Source organism: Gavialis gangeticus, unplaced genomic scaffold, assembly GCF_001723915.1.
Source record: "Gavialis gangeticus isolate Ggan-Ray unplaced genomic scaffold, GavGan_comp1, whole genome shotgun sequence".
NCBI classification, from domain to species: Eukaryota; Metazoa; Chordata; order Crocodylia; family Gavialidae; genus Gavialis; species Gavialis gangeticus.
This window is the reverse complement of record NW_017729006.1, coordinates 32,319,261-32,326,931: the sequence shown is the minus strand read 5'-3', so window position 1 is coordinate 32,326,931 and position 7,671 is coordinate 32,319,261. Positions and strand designations below refer to the sequence as shown.

General features: G+C 45.7%; 1 protein-coding gene across 1 annotated transcript in view; it reads right to left on the bottom strand.

The window, feature by feature from the left end:
* The window catches only part of SUGCT (succinyl-CoA:glutarate-CoA transferase), a 678,860-nt gene that overhangs the window by 17,159 nt on the left and 654,030 nt on the right, over nt 1-7,671 (bottom strand). The window lies entirely within an intron of this gene.

Sequence of the window (7,671 nt, the reverse complement as noted above, 5' to 3'; positions counted from 1 at the left end):
AGTGGATGACTGAATAGAAGACAGAAGAGGTAGAAGATGCAAGATATGCTACAACAGTTAGCAAGGAGTGCCAAATGAGGGCTACTATCTGCTCACCATGCACAGCCACAAGGGAGCCACTACATGTCGAGGGATCCTTCCATACCTGCAAGAACAGTATCATACTAAAAAATTACCCAGTAATTATAAAACAAATGTCTTTCTTGATCAGTTATTATTTGGTTCCTCACTAATCATGCTATGTTTCTTTGTATAACAGCTCTGATTCAGTTACCCTAAGGTGCAGCTCTATTCTGTATTCTAAAATTAGTGGCTTTCGTTGAGGGGGGCTATTTATCATTGATCCTCTGTTCTTTCCTTGTGTAAAACACTACTCGACTTCAGTTAGGAGTGTAGGTAAAGGCTTTAGTACTCCCAGACTCCTAGGCAGCATTCCCTCTAAGCTGCACAGCGTGCCGTGCAGGCGCGCTCATGCCACGCTGCCAGGCTCACCTACGAGGCACACTGCACAGCTTCGAGGGAACACTGCTCCTAGGACATTTTTACAAGTGCTCCAGGGCGTGCAGGGGAGGAGGGGAGTTTAAGAGCCACAGTAATTAAAGCACCCATACCATCTCACTTATCTGCATCCCCACGCTTCAAAATGGCAGAAGGGCTGCTTGTCAAATGAGCTTTAGTTAAAGCACCCCTGCAGATTTTGAAGCACGGGGACACTAATACAGGACACACAGAAGCTGGCAGGAGCGTGCTAATTAGCACATTCCAGCAGACTCAGTTGAGTCTGCTCCAATGCACTGGAATTACAGCACGTCTGAGCAGCCTCCCTGCACATGTACAGGCACCCCTAGTAGAAGCACACCAAATCTCTGTGACAGGTGCCTTCCAGAAATCAGCCAATAAATTGCTATAGACGTACTAGTTAACACAAATCCTGTGCGAGAAAAGTATAACTATCTCTTGACGCACAAGGAAGTGTGGCCTTGATCAAGGTTACATAGCAAGGTCTTGATCTTTCAACTAATGGCATGTTGGTAGATTGCTCTGCCCAAGTGGAGGTGTTTTGAAGGAAAGGGGGCTATGTGCAGGCATAGTAGCATGGACCCCGATTTGGAAGCCCAGGATAGTGACAGGTTAGGGAGCACAACCCAGAAATCTTGCATCCCAGCCCCCTGCTTTAAAACTGTTACACTCTACTTGAACACCCCAGCATGTTAGAACTAGTGGGCAGTTATACCAGCAAAGAAAAAGCTGTAATTCAGACTGCATTTTTCTTTTCAATGAGGATTTTAGGTGCCACATTTGCTACCTCAAGCAAACAAAAATCAAACATCTCTTTTAATACGTCTAAAAGCCTATGTTAAAATGTTTTTATTTTGACTTCTTTGCCATTTTGTTAAGATAAATGCTGTCCATGCTGCTTAATCTTCAAGGCTTAATAGTGCAACAATTAGTCAAACTTTATATCAGTTAAAATTATGATAGCACTTGTACTAGGCTATCTCTCAGGCTTCCCCAGTACTTGAACTCAACATCATCACAATAAATTCTATTTATTTGGCGCCTATCTGCCATAGCATCCCAGGCGCCAAGCAAAGCCATAAAGTTAAGACACTTTAAACACATTAAAACACAAGATAAAAACAGATAAAACCACTGAGACAGCATCATGCCAGAGAGGCCCTTAAAGGCTGGTAAGCATTTAGTTTTTAAAGGTTAAACATGTGTCACTTCTTGGAATGTGTCACAGGGCACCTCTGAGATTTAGGACTGTAATAATAAAGGTTAATACCTGTATCAGCTACATCACAAGGAGCAGAAGCTGTGATTATATGCATTAGTGCAAGTAATAAGAGTTAAAAACCTTCTGATAAACAACGGTTGGTTAGTATAATACACAGGATGCTAGAGGTTCATGAGATACTTGTGACTAAATTTATGACAGGAATTAGATATTAAAAGTTAGATCCTTAAACCAAGAGCCAAAACTAAGAGGGAGAACCACCTTTGCATCTTCTTCATAAATGAACATGCTTCAGAATTTTGCAGAGATACAGAGATATGTATATAATACAGGCACTGTATTAAACTTTTTGGCAGCCCACAATGGAATATACTGCAGTAATCCTACCAAAAAGGTTATAGAGGGTGGTATGGTCAGGAAAAGCTAGGCTTTGAAAAAGTGACGGTGATGTTCATGGTTACTTGTAGCCATTGTAGTGAGTGAGGAGGACAAATACAAGAAGGGGGCAAGTCTGGCCCATTAGCTAACCTGTACACACATGTTCTCTTCATAAGCAGCTTTGAACTCCACCTGTTCAAAAGGGCAATGGAAAATCATCCAGCATCACTGACTAGCTTCGTACTGTCTAATACTCTTCATTTTCATCCTACTGAGGATGAGCTAGAGCAGGGGTGTCAGATATAAGGCCCACAGGCAAGATCTGGCCCTCAAGGCTCCCAGAGCGCCAGGAAATTCAGAGGGCAGGGCCCACCACTAACTTTGCAGCTACGATATCCTAATGGGCATGCATGTCAGTGGTGGAGGTGGGGGGGGGATGAGACAAGACAGGATGCACGAGCAACAGCTGCTTGCTTCACTGCCAACACCAGGTCCGGATACAGCTTGGGAAGCTCCTTGCAGCCCAGATCTATAGTATCAAAATCTGTCCAACTGCAAAAGTTGGTCATCATCACCACATTTATCCACTATGGCAACAAGGTGACTTAGGAATCTAATGAGATCCATCGCAAGTATGCATCTAACAAAAAAACTAATGAATTGATAAAGGTAATAGAAGAATCATAGAAAAGGGCTGGAATAGACCTTCAAAAGGTCATCTAGTCTAACCACTTGCACAAGACAGGATCATCCCTATCCAAACCATCCTATACAAATCCACTGTCTAACCTATTAGCAAAATTACACATTCAATCTTGACACAACCACAAGACATAACACCCTAACCTGCCAGAGGTAAAACAGGGGAAAAATGCCCTGCTGCTGTGGGGGTTGTTAAAATACACTGTAGAGATCCAAGGAAAAGGGCCACTCCCCACACAACTAGGGAAGGCTAAAGCCTCCACAGTGCTTCTGAGGAAGATGAACCTCCTCTCCCCTCCCTTCAACCTGAGACGTGTAGCAACAGAAGGAGGGAAAAAATTCTTTCCTGACCCCATGTATCAACCAGCAAGGCCCAGAAGCATGGGAAATACCCAGCATACCTGACCAAGGCTTGTCAACCTCTTCTTGAATACCTTCACTGATGGAGATTCTACAGCCCTCCCATTTTGTATTGATATGTTTGATTATCCTTCCTGAGGTCTAGCACCCTGCATTTGTCAACACTGAACTGTATCCTGTTAGCTCAGGGGTGGGCAATTATTTGGACTGGAGGGCCACTTAGGGAAGTTTGGTGAGCTGTTATGGGCCAGGTCAGCAACCTGCCCCCATCCACTGTGCTGGGCTGGGTCAGCAACCCCACCCTCCCACAACAGCTCACCAAAACTCCCTAAGTGGTCCAGGGACACTGGACAGAGCGGGTGGGCAGGGTCTCCATAAAGACCAGCTGGGACTCCTGCAGACAGGGCATGCTCTGCTGGGCACACGGGATGGGGTTGCAGATTGGCAAAAAGCAGCATCTGGAAGTGAGACCAGGAGGTGGGGCTGGGACCAAGGATGGGATTGTGGGGTGGTGAACATGCAGGGTCAGGGCCTGGGGCAGAGCTGTGATCTGCTTCCCGCAGGCCCCTGTGTTGCCACCGCCCCACAATCCTGGCCCTGGCCCTGCCCACCCACAGCGCTCCCAGATCCCGCTCCCTGCCCACCTGCAGACCCACCCCATGTAGCCAGCAGAGCATGCCCTGCCTGCAGGAGTCCCGGATGGTCTTCATGGAGATACCACCCACTCTGTCTAGTGCCCCTGACAATGGGTGCAGGGTACATGGACCAGGGTGATCGGGGCAGCAAGGCCAGGTCCAGCAGCCATCATGACACTAGCAGCAGCAGCTGGAAGGTGCCGCTGCCACTGGGGTTGCTGGGATGAACAGTCCAGCCACCATACCACCCCAACCCCACTGTGCGCAAGGGGGCAGTTGGATTAGCAGCACACACCATGGCCCAAGCTGCCCCTTGCACTTGGGCTGGGAGGGGTCACAGAGCAGATAAAATACTTTGGTGGGCTGAATCCAGCCCGCACATAGGGGTGGGTGTATTTTGCTCACCCCTATGTTAGCTCCAACCCAGCTTTCCAATATGTCAAGATCCTTCTGAACTGCACTCTTGTCCTCCAATGTGTTTGCAATACTTCCCAGTTTTGTGCTGCCTGCAAATCTACTCAAGCAGCTCTCTATTCCAGCTTTCAAATCATTAATGAACATGTTGAATAGCACTGGGCCCAGAACAGACCCCTGTGGGACTCCACTCAAAACCTCCTACCATTCTGACATGGATCCATTTATAATTATCTTTTCTTTGCAGCTATTGAGGCATTTGTCCATTCACCTTCTAGCAGTTTTGCCTAGCCCACCCTTCTCCAATTTGTTTATAGAAGGTCACAAGGGAATTTGTCAAAAACCTTGTCAAAGTCCAGATAAACTATATGCACTGCACTCCCTCCATCCAACCAGGTAGTTACTTTGTTGAAGAAGGAAATCAAGTTGGTTTGGCATGATATGTTCTTAGTAAATCCAGGCTGGCTGCTTGTGATCAGCCTTTCCTCCTCCAGATACTTGTAAATGGATTTCCTTATGATATGATCCAATAACTTTCAAGGTATCAAGGTGAGAGTAATTAATCTATATATTCCCCTGGGGCTTCTTTTTTGCCTTTTTTTTTTTGAAGAGGGCTCTACACTGGCCTATTTCCATCATTGTGATACCTTGCCCCTCTCCCACGACTTTGTAAATATTATTGCCAAAGCTTCAAGATCTCCTCTGCCAGTTCCTTTAGTACCCTAGTTTGAAGTTCATCAGGCCCTTCAGATTTGAATTAATTCAGGTCCAACAACAACTCTCTGTTTCTTTTGTTATCTCATCCCTCAGCTTGTCCTCTTTCTTATCCAAATACTCCTTATTAGGTGTCTGGTTGCAGATCAATTTTTTTTGTGAAGACTGAGACAAAGTAGCTGTTGAGTAGCTCTGCCTTCTTTGCACCTTCTGTTAAGAGTTTTTCTTGGTTATTTAACCATGGTTATTTAACCATTTAGCCATTCACAGTTTCCTTGGTCTTTCTGGCTATCATACCTATTAAACCTGTTAGTGTTGCCTTTCACCCCCCTTGCCAGGTGCTACTCATGTTTTACCTTTGCCTTCCTGATTTTGTCCCTGCAGCTTCTTCAGATTTCCTTGTGTATGTCCTTGTATACTTCTTTCTCATTGCCTGTATCCTTTTTTGTTGCATTTGAAGAATCCTAGAAGAGCCTTGTATAGCCATTTTGGCTTCCTATTAGGGCTGTGCGAAGCTTCAGTCGCCGATTCAATTCAGAGGAGATTCGGCCCAATTCGGCGGCCAAATCTCCAAATCTGAATCAAATCAGGAGACCCTTTAATCTCTGTGAATCGAATCGTAAGCCTCCAAATCAATTCACACAGATTTGACAGGTATGAGCTGGGACAGGTGTGGGAGGGTCCGCTGCCAAGTGCATGGGGGACTCCTCCATACTTGTATGGGATGCTCCATCCACCCCACCATCTCAGTGTTCATGAGCCGCACCTGGTACCTCGAGGTACATGGAAAAAAACATATAAAGCTGTATCTATGGCTGAATCTCCGATTCTCCAAATCTGAATCAAATCTTCAAATTCATATTCAACTGAATTGAATCAGGATGGTGATCCAAATCAGCGAACTGAATCACTGTCCCCTGAATAGAGCTGAATCTGAATCGAATACAGCCCGCTTCACACACCCCTACTTCTTACTATTCTTCTTGGGTGCATCTTCCAATTAATGCAAAGCAATAAACTGCAGAGCAGTTAAAACCAGAGTAAACTGCTCCTGGGTGCAGTGTCTACATGTGCACCTGGGACAGCAAAAATTTAATCTGGAGCACAGAGGCCTCCAGCTGGCTGGGTTGACTGAGCAGAATAATTACTTCCCTCAATTTGCTGACAAGCCTTCTACTAATGCAGCCTAGTATGCTGTTAGTTTTCTTGGCAACAAGGACACACTGCTGATTCATATTCTTCTCATTGTCTACTGTAACCCCCAGGTCCTTTACTGCAGAGCTGCTGCTTAGCCAGTCAGTCCCCAAGCTGTACTGGGTCATGGGATTCTTCTACCCTAAGTGCAGGACTTGGCACTTGTCCTTGTTAAACCTAATGAGATTTCTTTTGGTCCAACCCTACAATTGGTCTCTCTGAATCCTAACCCTACCCTTCAGCATATCTACTACATCCCCTAGATTAGTGTTATCTGCAAACTTGCTGAGGGTGCGTTCCATCCCATCTTCCAGATCTTTAATGAAGATATTGAACAAAACCGGCCTCAGGACCAACTCTGGGGCACTACACTTGATACTGGCTGCCAACTAGACACTGACCCATTAAGCCTGACAATACGGCCAGTTTTCTATCCACTTTACACTCCATTTATCCAACACATACTTTCTCAGATTGCTTGCAAGAATGCTGCATGAGACAGTATCAAAAGCCTTGCTAACATCAAGGTATACCACATCCACTGCTTTCCCCACATCCACAGAGCCAGTTATCTCATCATAGAAGGCAATCAGGTTGGTCGGGCATGACTTCCCCTTGGTGACTCCATCCTGACTGTTCCTAATCTCCTTCTCCTCCAAGTGCTTAGAAATGGATTCTTTGAGGACTTGCTCCATGATTCTTCTGGGGACTGAAGTAATGTTAGTTTCCTGGATCCTCCTTCTTCAAGATGGACACTATATTTGCCTTTTTCCAATCATCTGGGACTTCCCCTGATCACTACAAGTTTTTAGAGATAATGGCCAGTGGCTCTGCAACCACATCAGCCAACTCCCTCAGCACCCTTGGATGCACTGCATCCAACCCCATGGACTTGTACACGTCCAGCTTTTCTAAATAGTCCCTATCCTGTTCTTTCACCACTGAGGCCTTCTCACCTTCTCCCCAAACTGTGTTGCCCAGTGCAGTAGTCTGGGAGCTGACCTTGCCTGTGAAGACCGAGGTAAAAAAAGGCATTGAGTACTTTAGCCTTTTCCTCATCATCTATCACTATGCTGCTTCCCCCATTCAGTAAGGGACCCACACATTCCCTGACCTTCCTCTTGTTGTTAACATACTTTTAGAGACCCTTCTTGTTATCCTTCATGTCCCTTACTAGCTGCAACTCCAACTGCACTTTGGCCTTCTTGACTTCATCCCTGCATGCCTGAGCAATATTCTTATACTCCTCCCAAGTTGGTTGTCCAAGCTTCCACTTCTTGTAAGCTTCCTCTTTGTGTTTAAGTTCACTGAAGAGTTCTCTGCTAAGCCAAGATGGTTGCTTGCCACATTCGCTACTCTTCCTGCACGTTGGGATGGTTTGTTCCTGCACCCTCAGTAAGATTTCTTTAAAACACAGGGAAAAAAACACAGACTGGCATCCCAGGAGATCCTGACCATCAACACCCTGAGGGACTTAAAGTCTGCTTTTCTGAGGTCCAGGGTCCATACTCTGCTGCTCTCCTTTCTTCCTTT